The sequence below is a fragment of the Protopterus annectens genome, chromosome 9.part0 (genome assembly GCF_019279795.1).
Source record: "Protopterus annectens isolate FY-2018-M chromosome 9.part0, PAN1.0, whole genome shotgun sequence".
NCBI lineage: Eukaryota > Metazoa > Chordata > Ceratodontiformes > Protopteridae > Protopterus > Protopterus annectens.
Genome location: NC_056743.1, coordinates 1,213,937,392 through 1,213,951,697, shown reverse-complemented (window position 1 = coordinate 1,213,951,697; position 14,306 = coordinate 1,213,937,392). Strand labels below are relative to the sequence as shown.

The following is a 14,306-nucleotide window of genomic DNA, read 5'->3' as shown; positions in this document are numbered from 1 at the left end:
AGATTATACTTTGATGAGAGACAGCTAACATGGATTTATTAAAGTCAGGTCATGCCAGTTAATCGTGATTAGTTCATTTTTTGCTACTAGATTACAGAAGAGATGCATAAGAATAAAAGCTGTGGATGTGTTTTTTAATATTTGTTTCTCTTTTGTGCCTGTGGACAGTCAGACCTTCCTCCATCAGTCTGGACCTCCCTGAGAGATCCCAAATGGGGAGGTGGGGGGGGCATCGTCAGGTAAACATGTAGGCAGATTGCTCCTGACAGTGTTTCACTATCCTCAGTCATGTTGCACCTCAGCCTGGAGCCACCTTTGTCCCAGTGGCATGAGTGTCTGTCTCCACTTTTCCATGAATGAAGTTACCAGCATGTAAATGTGGACCCTAATTGCCCTATAATCATCCACAAGCATATAAGTACCTGAACCACTATTTGATGGGGTGTAATGTTCTTTATTAGTTTAAGCTTCCTCCTCTTGGCAGCTTGGCTGCACATGAGAACTCCCACAATTTCATATCCAGCATCATGTGTGTTTACATCTATATGCCTAATCTATGGTCTTAGTAAGAACAGTGCTTGACAAGTCCACGTCTCTGATTCATTCACCCACTGGCTAATGAAACTCTCCTTCACTGAGTATTTGTAAAGTGTGGCAGATTGAACTGCATTCCTCCCTCCTAGGATGAGTGATCCCGCATTGGTCACTCATTCCCAGCCTCCATGGCTAACTCCTTCCACATCTAGGCTGATACTTGAATCCAGGTCATGTAATGATTTGTTCTTCCACAGCATGGAACCAGCTAACAACACAGTGAACATGTGCACTTTACTTTTAAATGTGTGTCTTAATCTACAGCTATGTTGGTAGACAGAGGGTTGGGTATGAGGATGCTAAAACAGCTCTGGGTTGGTTAGAGGACAGGTGTGAAAAGCATAAACATGTACTTGAGACAGTGGTGAGTGCTACTTCAAACATTTCTGTTTTGGGACCAGTTTTATTTAATGTTTATTTGCATGTTATGTGTAATAAAGAATAACATGCAGCTCTTATGTGATTATTCAAAAAATAAATCAATGGTACTATAATGTGTATAAATTTGTAAAGTGACATAAAGAAATTAGAGAAAGATTTAATCATGTGTTTATTTAAAAGTAAATAATTCCTCTAGCAGATTTGTAGTAATTTGCTAAACATGGGAAATTTTGCTCAGTTTGCATTTGTTATGGAAAGCATAGTTTTTGCTTTGATTGAATTAAGTATTAGGTTTTGGTTACTAATCCAGTGGATTTTAGAAAGGAAGTGAGATTGTAAATGTTTCTAAAAGTACTGCAAGGATTGATATGACTTGAATAGCACCATGCCTTCAACATAAAGTAAGACTGGAAGCTGAAGGAGACATAAGAGCAGTTAGTCGATGGAGATAGAGAAAAGGAGTAGTACAGGAGTAGTACAGGTATGGACTATTGTGGAACACCTTGCTTCAGTCTGGCTAAAGGGAAGGTTTGGGACCCAGCTTTGACACTGAAATGACAATCTGACAAATAACTTTAGAACCATGGTAGATAGTCAGGGCTTAAGCCTGTATCAAGTAGATGGTGTAATGGCATGTTGTGATCTACTAGACTGAATGCCTTGGCAAGATAAGTGAAAATTGTACCTGCGCGATGATCTTTGTCCTTTCCTAAAAGGATTTCATCTATGAGTCCATAATGTAGTGAGGGTGTTCCATCCAGACCCAGATGTTGTAGTAGATATGGGATATGTAATCAGTGTGTGAAATGTTTTTAGGTGTTCCATCAGACCCAGATGTATGCCAGATGTATGAGAGAAGGTTGTAGTAGGATATGGATTGTGTAATCAGGGTGTGAATGATTTTAGGGTGTTCCATCCAGACCCAGATGTATGCTGTTTGTTAGAGAGAAGGTTGTAGTAGGATATGGATTATGTAATCAGGGTGTGAATGATTTTCTATAGAATTTTAGCAAGGGTAGGGAGGATGGCTATTTTGTATTAGTGAGTAAGTTTGTTGGGTTGGGATGTTTAGAGTGGCTATACTATAGCCAGTTTCCACATGTCTGGCATGCTGTTTTATTCAAGGCACAAGTTGTATATGTATTTAACAGGAGTTGTGATATATTTCCTATAGCGGTAAATAAACCAGGGATGGGTACCATCTGCTCTAGAAGGACTATCAAATTTTAATTTTTCAAGAACTTGCTCTATGTATTTCATTTTGATTTTTGTAAAATAGAATTAGGGAATGTAGTCAGTCGGGATAATGGGGTGATCTGAAGTGTTGGTATGAGCTGTAGGCAGATTTCTGAATAATGAAAGAACTCTAAGGGGCAGAATGTTATGAGAAGATGTTTAATTGCTTTTGCTGTTGTTTACGGATGTTAATTAGATAATTTTGTGTTGATTTTATGAGTTAGGATTTTTGTTGCCAAATAGCTTGCTTTGAGATGTCCCTGAAATGAAGAAATATTTTTTTTTCTTGTGTCTCCATTTAGGTTAGCTTTCCAAGAATGCCAGTCCATATATTTTAGTTTTAATAATGATTTTAATGTATTGGTTATCCAGATGACCGTTTAGGGTTTGTATAGCCTCAACATATCTTTTATATTTTTGAGGGGTCTAATGAATGATTTTGTGCCAAGATTGTCTTCAGTTGCATTCAGAATGGTGACTCAGTCTAAGGTCTAGAGGATATCTCTGAGTTTAGTTTTTTGATGTTGGAGATAGATTTGTCTCTAAAAGAGATTAGTTGTGGTACAATATTTTGGCAGGGGAAATGTAAGTAAAATATGTTTGGGCAATGGTCTTTGAGAGGTGACGAATGGATGGCAATACCAGAGACAAGTGAGAAGTTCTCTTTGATTATGAGGTGTAACAGAGAGTGAATGTTAGTTTTAGAATTTAGGTGGGAGGGTTGCTGTACAAGTTGCTTTAGGTTGCACTCAGTGAGGAGGTCTGTGACATCACTGCAGATGTGGCTGAGTAGGTACAAGTTAAAATCACCAAGTAGTACAATTTTATGTATGTTTGCTTTGTTGGATGTTATGCTTTGACAAATGTACAGTATAAGAGATGCTAGATGGGTCTTAATTCCAACAAGTACAAAAATACTTTGTACAGTCAGGACAGTTACTGGGATTAATGCATTAGATGACATGTAGAAAATAATTTGTAGATTTGGACAACTTCTATTCTTACTTACAAATATTGGTGTATTAATGCACTGATGAAGTAAATAGGATGTTAAGCTGTGTCTCTGAAAGTTTGTTTCTAGAGCCAGTCAAGTGAGTTGGCCATTGTATATCCCACTGCTTAGGTTTGATTTGGATTATTATATGCTGTATTTTGAGATTATAAACTCAATAGAGGATATGACTATGAGAGCACAAAGAAAACATAAGAGATGGGAAAGCGTATGTAAAGTTTTATTTTCTAGTTTTTTTTTTGTACATTAAAAGCTTTACTCAATCCAGTATGTTTCCAATGGACAATGGAGATGACTGCCATGGTGGACTAATAAATCTATTAAGGGGAATTTGGGTTAATTAATTTTTAAGTAATAATATGTGGTAGGAGAAAGGATATGATCTGCAGATTTCTGAAAAGACGCTTAACAGAAACAAAAATAAACTTCTGTAGGGAGAAAGTTTCTAAGTTAAAAACTCTGATACAAATATCATTACTCTCAAAATAATTTGCATAGGATAGTGAAATGAACTGGAAAGAGACATCTGTAAACTTTGAATGACTGGATAGCTTAGACTATGTTATGCTATGTTTTATAGTATGTTTTATGTTATGTTTTATGTTTTATGTGTTATGTGTTATGTGATGTTACGTTATGTTATGTTGTGTTATGTTACGTTACATTAAGTTACTTTACGTTATGTTACATTACATTAAGTTACTTTACATTATGTTACGTTATGTTGTGTTGACTAAAGTTCTGGCAGTATGGCTCATGAGGTTGATTTATCCACTTGCAACAAGTGCTATTGCATAGTACAAGGTTTGATTTCTTCAGCCTATTCTTGCTTACTACATGATTGTAAGTCATTTAACCAAAAATTGTTCAGTGGTCATCACTGAAAAGTGTCACTTCTGCCTGATGAATTTACCCATTTTCTAAACAAATAAAATAAAGTAACAGCAATTACTTATTTAGTTAGAGGAGGGGAACTGGTTTCAGTGAATACAATAATAATGGTTTCAATTCAAGTGCTTGATTTCTCTAAAACTTCAATAAATTTGTATAACATATCGCACAAGAAACTGGACTTAGACTAAAATATATACAAGATTAGGCTTGATAGTTATTGTGCAGACTTACCTCTGTGGCAAGAACTAAAATAAATGTTCTGGCATTAATAAGAGAGGATCATAAGATGGATTAAGCTGCTTGTTTCTGGACACTTTCATTGAAAGCATTTAGTAGTCCTTCTGATTGAATAAATTTGTGCAGATGTTATATCTGGCTGAAATGCATTTGGTGGAATGTGACCACTGCAGTAGCTGCACCAGTCGGCCAGTTTGGAGTTATAAGAGTTCGCATTAGGACAAAGTTTTTGGTTTAGCTTACTGACAAGCATTAGGTTATGTTTAGGCTGAAGGTCAGGGTAAGAGCAAATGTTATGGCACATATGGGGTGTTGTGCTCTGTATGCATAGAGTAGGAGGTTTTGCAAGTCAGAAGTAATATTCTCTATAACTCAGTGTATTATATGTTTTGTCCATTGATGAGTGCACCGCATTGGTGTGATATTTGCCCCAGCCCCACTCCTGCCAGTCATCAAGCATCCTCTTGACTGCTCAAGCAGCCATGAGGTTGGATGTGTCCTCCTGCCATCATTCTGGTAATAAATGACAGCAGTTTTTTGTGGCCTAACCCCTCCCAAGATGGTGAAATCAGCAGTTGTGTCATGGCAAGGAATCTCACCTTGCTCCAGGTCTCTGAATGCATGCTCCATAACAGATATTCTCATATCTTCGCCATACCAGCTCTCCACATCATGACTGACATCTACTCTCCAGCCAGGCTTCTGTCATCAGAGCAGCAGTGCAAACAATGCAGGAAGCAATGTCTCTCCTAACCAAGGACGGGCATTACTATCCCCCTAAGCTACACACTGACGCACCTGAGCTGCTAGCCAAACTTGCATCACCTGAGACAAGGCTTTATCATTCGATCACAGGCTTGACAAGTGTCCATCCACAACCCATTTTTCCCATTTTTGCACAGGGGGTCAGAATGTTACATCAACAGAGACAGTTTCAAGAGCCAGGTTACACACCACCAGATAGCCTGCCCATTTCACAAAATGCTTTTTTGATGTATTTCTTTTTCATATATCTGAACAGATTTATGTCTTTGACAATGATTTGCTTCCAATACATTTGTTTGGATGGTCATACACATACATGCCCTCTTCCTGGAATGAAGACTAATTATAATCATCTCTGAGGTCAATGTCATGGGAGAAGGAGAATTTCTCCTTTAGTGGTTCAGTCTGTTCCTCAGATTTAGTGTTCTGCTCAATCTGCTTTCTTTTCCAACTGAGAGATTCCCTGGAAAATTAACCACACTTATGAATTTGTCATGAAATTTGTGACAGTAGAATTGTAACTTTAACAACATCCAGAATTTTGGATGAAAAGTTAAATGAAGTGTGTTTCTTTAATGTAACAGCTGTCACCACTTTTCAAAACAGGCTGATTAAAGCAAAAGAGTTATTACATGTTAAAAATTGTGATATGTACATATATATATATATATATATATATATATATATATATATATAAATAAATTCACTTTTGAACCTTGAAATACTGAAATATCAAAATTCAGTATTTCAAGCCCATAGAGTAGAATCCTGAAAACAGCGAAAGCTCAGAAGCGTGAAATTCAAAACCTCGAATACTAGCGATTTTGAATTTTGTGCTTCTGAGGTTTCGCTGTGGTTATGGATTCAGGTAAGTGTGTGTGTATTTGTGTGTGTGTGTGTGTGTGTGTGTGTGTGTGTGTGTGTGTGTGTGTGTGTGTGTGTGTGTGTGTGTGTGTGTGTGTGTGTGTGTGTGTGTGTGTGTGTGTGTGTGTGTGTGTTATGGGTTTTGGGTAGGGGCTGTGGTGTGTGTCAGTGTGTTTTGTTGCTGTGAGGTGTGTGTGCGAGGAGAATGTAGCTTGTGTGGTGGTGCTTTGTGCGTGTTTGTGTGTAGTGTGACCTCGGAGTGAGAATATTTAAGTAGGGAGGTGTGGGGGGTGAAGGGGGGGGTTCTCCCCCTGTTTTTATGTAGTAGAGAGCATGTGTTTGTGTGTGGGGAGGATGGTGTGTGTGTGTATGCAGTAGAAGTGCAAATTCAAAATCTCCAGTGTGCGAGATTTTGAATTTCGCGGTTCTGAGTTTTCATGGTTTCAAAAATTTGACTTTATAGCTTTGAAATTTGAATTTCAATATTTCAGTATTTTGGGGATATAAAGTGAATATTTATATATATATATATATATATATATATATATATAAATATATATATATATATATATATATATATATATATATATATATATATATACACACACACACGCACGCACGCACGCACACACACACACACACACATATATATATATATATATATATATATATATATATACATGTATATATATATATATATATATATATATATATATATATAGATAGATATATAGTACAGATACATGATTATTTGCCTGGAGTCACTGCAACAATACACCAGAGGAGATTCCTAAAAAAAATGAAAGAAAAAAAAAACATTAACAGGAGATACCTGTATTTTTACTTTGAAGTTCACATTTTCAAAATACTGCACTCAATATTTAAATAAAAGTATCTGAGCCAGATAAATTTAATGATTCTGGGTCTAGCTTGTGATCTGGATGTGTGCCTTTTCTGTGAGCTTTCAGCATTCTCTTTGTACAAGAACGGAGAAAAAATTTTTCCATAGCTTGAGTGTGTAAAATGTACAGATGTAGCTAAACAGGTCTAGGAATGCAAACACATCCTGAAAGGAAACGTTCTGCTTACAATCAAGCTTGCTATCAGTGGTCAACACTGCCAAATGGAATGAAGATGCAGTGCAAGTCATAACTTAGCCCGCTGAAATCCGATTTGATAAAGTGAGTGCAGTAAAGATTACAATGTTTAGATGAGGCTTTGTCTTTTAAACTTTTATATGTGTAAAGCTTCATCTCTACCCCCCAAACTTATGGTAAACTACCTATGATGCCACATTACAGGGAAGGAAATGTACTAGATCACAATACTCTGTGTCTTGAAAAGCTGAGCATATGAGCTAAATCATTTATTGGAATGAACTGCCGCTGCTGTCCCCGACAACTTCAAACTTAATACTTGCAATTGTTCATTCAGCCTCCTTTCTCTCTGTTCCCCCCACTACCATCACGTACCCCAAATATATTCCAAAAAAAATATATATTGCTTTGTGTACAACTATGTTGTTATACAATTCAATAATAAAAACAAATCCCCAAATTCTGTAAATTAATATTTGTTGTGACTCCGTTTTACAAATGAGGTGACTTTAATGTATTGTTGTAAATACAGGCAATTTTTTTTACTCTTCATTTCCTTAAAACAAATAATAAATATCACAAAACAAATAATAAATCAATAAATAAATTCTTCCTAAAAAGCTCAATCGCACTAAAATCCTAAATCTTCTAAATAAATACTGATACTTGTTGCTGTCTTAACATTTAACATGGATTCAAAAACATGGTAATAAAACGGTTTTGGCCAAAATCATTGCCAGCATATTTCAGGTATATAATGCTGTAGAAGTCAGAGTGCTTTCATTTTTGGATGTCTCACTAAGCTTGTTTCGTTAATGCTTTTGATTTCTTTATAGCTATAATAGAAGGCGCAGGATTCAACAGAATAGCCTGGCACTGGTTTTAAGATTATCTACCAGCCCAGAAACAGTTACCAAAAAGTTCTTCCAAGCTTGGGTACAGATTCCTTTTCACTATATAAAAATCAAGTATATGAAGTCAGCAGTAAACATCATTCTTTTGCAGCTGCAGATGGTTCTGTTTTGCTTTCCTATAATGTATCATTAAGATTACAATTCTGATTCATTAATCTCAACTCCTGGACTGAAGTGAATAAATGCATTTTCATTGTTAGTAAAGCAAAGTGATGGTATTTAGAGGTAACAAACTACCCAGTGATGGCACTACAGGTACAAAAACAGGCACTGAAACTGAGGCTGTATTCATATGTAAATGTTCAGGTTATCTACTGGACTAAGTAATATTATCATATTCAACATGCCGCCCATGCTGCTCATAATAAATGTATCTGAAATCCCTTTACAAATGTAAAAGTTTCATCAGCTCAGAGAGGAAATGGACTCTTATCTAGGACAACACCACTATCTGATTTCTTCTTTGACTGAGTTATCCAACTTTTTCATATAAAATAATAAAAACTAAATACTGAAAGCACCTGTCCAATAAACGCAGGTATGTAGCTACCTTACCAGGGGAGACCCAATAATATGCCACCTTTCCAGCTTTAAATTAGCCCCAGCTATTACATGCATTTCAACATTTACAGCTGTCATTTACACACATCCTATCCCATAATAAACCTTGATTGCACCTTTTATGATTTGCGTCTAGATATACAGTTAAAAAACTTTTAAGGTTTAGGGATTTTATTACAAATGAAAATTAAAAATGCTATTTGTGTAATAGAGCCTCTAGTACATCAGTGCCTGTAAAAAGAAAGAATTAAAAAGTTTTGACCTAAGTTTAAAGAGAGAAGAGAGAATTCATAAAGGTTACCATGAGGTGTACATAACCTGGTAACCTTATTAGATTCATACACAGCCCTTCCACTGTGGTTTTGTACAAAGACATGCAACACCTCAGTGGGCTGTCTCCTTGGCCATGCTATATGCTAATGAGCCAGTCTGAGACAAAGAAAAAGGCACATGCTAAATAGCCATGCAGTCTCTCTCTCACTCCCCCCCCAATGGAATTATCTCTAAGAAGGCATCTTTGCTCTGAGTGATTCATAGAAGTTCTCAGCCATTTACAGTAGCACGTGCCTGGCATTAAGGACTGACTGACTGTAATCATCCATGAATTATTGGAAAAGGGGAAATGGAGCCATAGTGTCAGTTCTGACAACAGAAACAGGTATGGGGTACATGGTGTGTGCAAATGTGCATGTTTTACTATGTGCCTGTAACTGGAGGTGTTCCTGTGCTAACCCAATATAACTGCCACAGTACACTACCACAGGAAGTGATGATGTGCCCTTTGCAGTAATTAACTGCAATTCATAGACATGCAAATTAGCTGATGATGAGGTTTTTCCATGTTGTGGCTATTGAGTTTATCAATCACAATATACTGCATCATGGAAAATGGGCCTTTTTACTGTGGCCCTTTGTGCAATGCAATAGCACTTTAATGAGTCCTTGGTAGAGTCTTTGTTCTTTACTATTCATTATAAACTGCAAACCTTAACTAAAGTTCTGTTAAATGTCAAACTTTTATCTCATGCAAAATTATGAGGTATAAGCATGCATGAATTTTTTTACAAAATGTACCTCTTGCAGTTATTTTTTCCTAACTATTTGATAATAGCCAATATTCCTTATATATACACGACTCCAGTATGCAAATACCTATTCACTTATGCATACAGACAATCCCAGTCTTACAACTAATGCTTTGTTGGTTCTGATCTACTGATCTAAAGACATCTTAACTCATATTCATTATTTTACTCTTAATGCATCCTGCATTGATCACACAATCCAAAGTCACAACCACAGCAGTATTCTGAGAACCTTAACAGCTTGTTTTAAGGAAATCTGAACTGGAAGTAATTATGTTATCACAAAAACTTGTGATTGTGATGTCAGCCCTGACACCTCCACTGAAAAAGGACTATGAATAGTAGACTACAACCCACTCAGTCAAATAGAACTAATAAATTATTTCTCTGGTGCAAGTGCTAGATGTATGACTAGGCCATTCAACTGCACGACTGCCCTCAGGAGTCATATCCATTGCTAGAAAATGTAATTTAAAACTACCTTGTAATTGGTGAACAAATCATTTCATACTGTTTATGTCATCTATGTGTTTAAGCCTGAAACTTATTCTGATGTATAAGAATGAGCATCATTACCTTTTACCCAGCTATATACTCACAGGCTCTCACTGTCATGTCCTGTCACACTAAACGTCTTTGTTGAAGAGCTTATGCTAGGTAATAACATAACAATACCATGAGCTCCATAAGGTCAGTCCTAAAATTTAGCATATATTCTACAATGGGCTCCATCTGGGAACTGCCATCCTGTAACGATAAAGCAGCTAAAATGTTGATTACATCAGGGGTACATCCCTGTAAACAAAAAGTAGATTGAGTTGGTACATGATTCATCCCTGTTTAAACTGGTCTACAAATGCAGTCAGCAAGGTCTTAAGTGTAGACCTGAACCCCTACACTAGACATTGATTTGAGAATGATAAAAGGCATTTTTATCTATTATTCCCACAGTCGTCAATAAGTTAAGTCAGCATGTCTTACATGTCATTAGAACCTCTGTCCATCAGTATTTCCCAGGGCAAACCCACTCTGCTCGAAACTTCTAACAAAGCATTTGCTAGCTAGTCTGCCTTAATGGAGGACAAAGCCCCTCCTTATGTTACTTAGTAGTGTACTTGACTATAAGTATGATACACATCTTACTTTTCCTACCTGGGCTGCTACAAGACAATGCAATAGCCATGGCTACTGTCTAAAACATTTTCTTGATAACAGACAGTGTTTTCAAATCAGCCTTAGCTTTGTCTCCTTTCTGTCTCTCTCTCTCTCTCTCTCTCTCTCTCTCTCTCCAGCATTTTAAAACTGCTCACATAGCTTGCATTATACTTTTATTTATTTTGTAATGCCTGGCCAATAAAAATTTTCATAAGCCTTTTGCATAAGTACTGAATCACTTCACCCTCTGTTCCTTCATTGGGAGTCCATTAGGTGTACAGTAACCCTATGATGCAGACTCCCTTTGTCATTCAGAGTAAGGAAACCCCTTGGTTACTCCTCATGTCATAGGATCTTAGGAGGTTACTAGGCTAATGGCCCTGGAGCTCTTACAAGCCCACAAGAGTTTACCCCCCAAAAAAACTCAGTCAGCACCTGTCAGCCCTGTCAGTGAAGGATACAGGTGGAACCCCCAGGACAAATTTGTGGTTTCCCATCCACTCATCAAGGTTGCACTTGAAAATCACATTGGAAGATGCTGATGTCTGTGTGGTCATGGAAACTTGGTTCAGTGTTACGGAGAGCACCCCTGCCTTGCCAGGCTATACCTCATTCCGTAAATTCCAACTCAAAAATGAGGTCAGGAAGACTAAGGGTGGTGGAGACTCTATCTTCATTAAGGGCAGGCACACCACCAGACTGGTTTACCAGCATGACACACTGGAATTACTCCATGTGCAACTGACAGCTAGTAAGACACCCATCCAAGTTATAGCCAACTATAGACTCCCCTTCATGACTCAGGACACCAATTCCTTCTACCTGGACCTACTTGACTCCATCAAGGTACCCCTAACACCCTGATTCTTGGTGACTTCAACTATTCCTGCACTAATGCACGCACCCAATGATTCCTTGACTTTATCAGTTCTAATGCACTAGACCAGCTCATCTCATCCCCCACAATGGGAGATAACATTCTGGACTTGATTCTCACCAACATGGGAAACCGCTGCACCACTCCCATAGTATGTTCTATGCTGGTGAGATCAGATCATCAGTCTGTCTCATTCAAAGTTTCTATCCCACTCATCCCCCCCCCCAAGCCATAACCAGAGACTAAAAAACTTCTCAAAAGCTGACTGAAACCTCCTAAGGGAGGATATCACCACCCCTCTCAGAGGATGCAGACAACTATGGTGAACAGTACACCAATGCAGTATACAAGCACCCATACAACTGCATGGACTCAGCCATACCCATCAGAACCAAAACCTGTTCCTCAAGGAAACACAAACCTGTCTGGTGGGCATCATCTATCAACAGGTTTTACAACAAAAGGAAGAAACTGTTGTCCAGGGGTAAAAAGGAACAAATTCCAAATGGGAAAAACTCCCTCCTCAGCCTCAACAAGCAAATTAGATCACGAAGAAAAACCTCCAAAGCCAATTATGAATGGAAACTAGCCTCCAGAACAAAGGGAAACCACAAAGCCTTCACCGGTTATGTTAGGAACCTCCATGGCAAAGCCCAGGTTTGTTCTGAATTAGTACTTAATGATACCACTTACACTGATCCTGTTGACTTAGCCAACCTGCTAGCAGATAGGTTCAGCGCAAACTTCACCTCCTATGCCCCAAAGGCCCATTCAACATCACAGATACTTGTCCCACACCTCAAATCTCAGTAGATCAGTGTTAAAGGACCTATCCAAGGCAAAAAACACAGCTTCCATGCGACCCGATAGTATCCCAAACTGTATTCTCCACTATCTCCAGCAAGAACTAGCTTTGCCATTGAGCACCCTATTCACCCACAGCCTAAGTACAGGCTTCATTCCAGCAGAGTGAAGAACTACCATTGTCATCCCCTTGCACAAAGGTGGTGCCCCTACTGACCCTGGAAACTATCGCCCATTTACTTAACAAGTCTGATCTGTAAAGCCATGAAGCATATTATTATGGATCTCATAAACAAGGACATAGGCAATCTCCAAGCACTTGACCCTACCCAGTTCGGGCCATTAGTCTAGTAACCTCCTATGATCCTAAGAGGGTCAGTGAGGTACTCTGTTTGACATGTATGGGAGTCTATTCCAGAGACAGGGCAGCATGCGGGAAACAGGCCTGTCTCTCCAGCAGGATTTGCTGATGTTGCATATTAGATTTAGGTCTATCAAGTGGGTAATGAGCAAGGAGTTAGACTTATGAATATGGAACATCTCTCATAAGGCAGGGTCCAAGATTGCCTTGTAGGCGAGACACAGATCACCTATGAGCAATCTGTACGACACCAAGTAGAGTGATAGTGATTTGAGCCTGTCCGCATAGGACAGGTGTTGGAGGCCATGGATTCTCTTTGTGAAGTATTTCTATGGCCATTCCAGTTGGTACAGGTGTTTGGAGAGGTACATACCTAATGGGGCATTATACTCAATTATTGGCCTGATGAGGGAGGAGTACAGAGAGGTAATAACCTCTTTATTTCTGGATACAATCCCTTTACTTATGAGATGAGCCAAGTAAAAGGCTTTTCTGACCAATGTCCTAAAAGTGGTAGATAAAAGCTGTGCCTGTTTCAGCTCTGTCTTTATGATCTTTTCTAAGGCTCCTTATAACAAACGTCTGGTATTATTCAACAACTGTTCCTCAGATTTAGACCTGCTTCTCTAACTGCATCTTCTGCTGACTGACCTGATTCATCAGACCCATCATAGAGTACAACGCCCCATTTGGGATGTACCTTACAAGACATCTGCAACAGCTGGAAAGACCACAGACGTACCTCACCAAGAGAATCACTGGCCTCAAACAGTTGCCCTATGCAGCTCGACTGAAGAAACTCCAGCTGTACTCGGTTACATACCGCCTACTCAGAGGTGTTCTCTGCCTGACATACAACTGGCAATGTCCAACCCAGAACTGATGGACATGCTCCACCTAAAGAAAACCATATCCCCTCGAGCCACACACTCTAGGGATCTAAACCTCACCACAACAATAAATAGAGCATGATGGAGGGATAGATTCTTGTCCCAGAGACTTCCCATACTCTGGAACAAGATTCCAATCTATATTAGCAGAGCTCCTCACTAACACTCTTCAAGAGAAACCTTGACGAGTGGATTGGGAAACAGGAAGTTTACCCCGGGGATCACTTCAGTGTCTCTGCTGAACAGAGGCACAGGGAACTAATCTAAGGGAGTGGCGAAAGCCAAAACATTCTGACTAGGCTTATAAATGCCTTTGGGCAGATAGCTTAGTACCTACCTATGAACCTATGAACCTATGTATAGCAGACACAAAGTATACCTAATGATAGCCAAGCTGAAATTCTTTGAGTAGCAAAGCAACAATTCTCCCGCTAACAGTCTTTCTCTAGCCATTTATATATATCTATATATATATATATATATATATATAATATATATATATATATATATATATATATATATATATATATATATAATATATATATATATATATATATATATATATATATATATATATCT

At 38.2% G+C, this 14,306-nt stretch overlaps 1 protein-coding gene across 2 annotated transcripts in view; it reads right to left on the bottom strand.

Moving 5' to 3' along the window:
• LOC122811948 (double C2-like domain-containing protein beta) overlaps nt 1-14,306 on the bottom strand; it is a 1,736,177-nt gene that overhangs the window by 1,345,555 nt on the left and 376,316 nt on the right. The window lies entirely within an intron of this gene.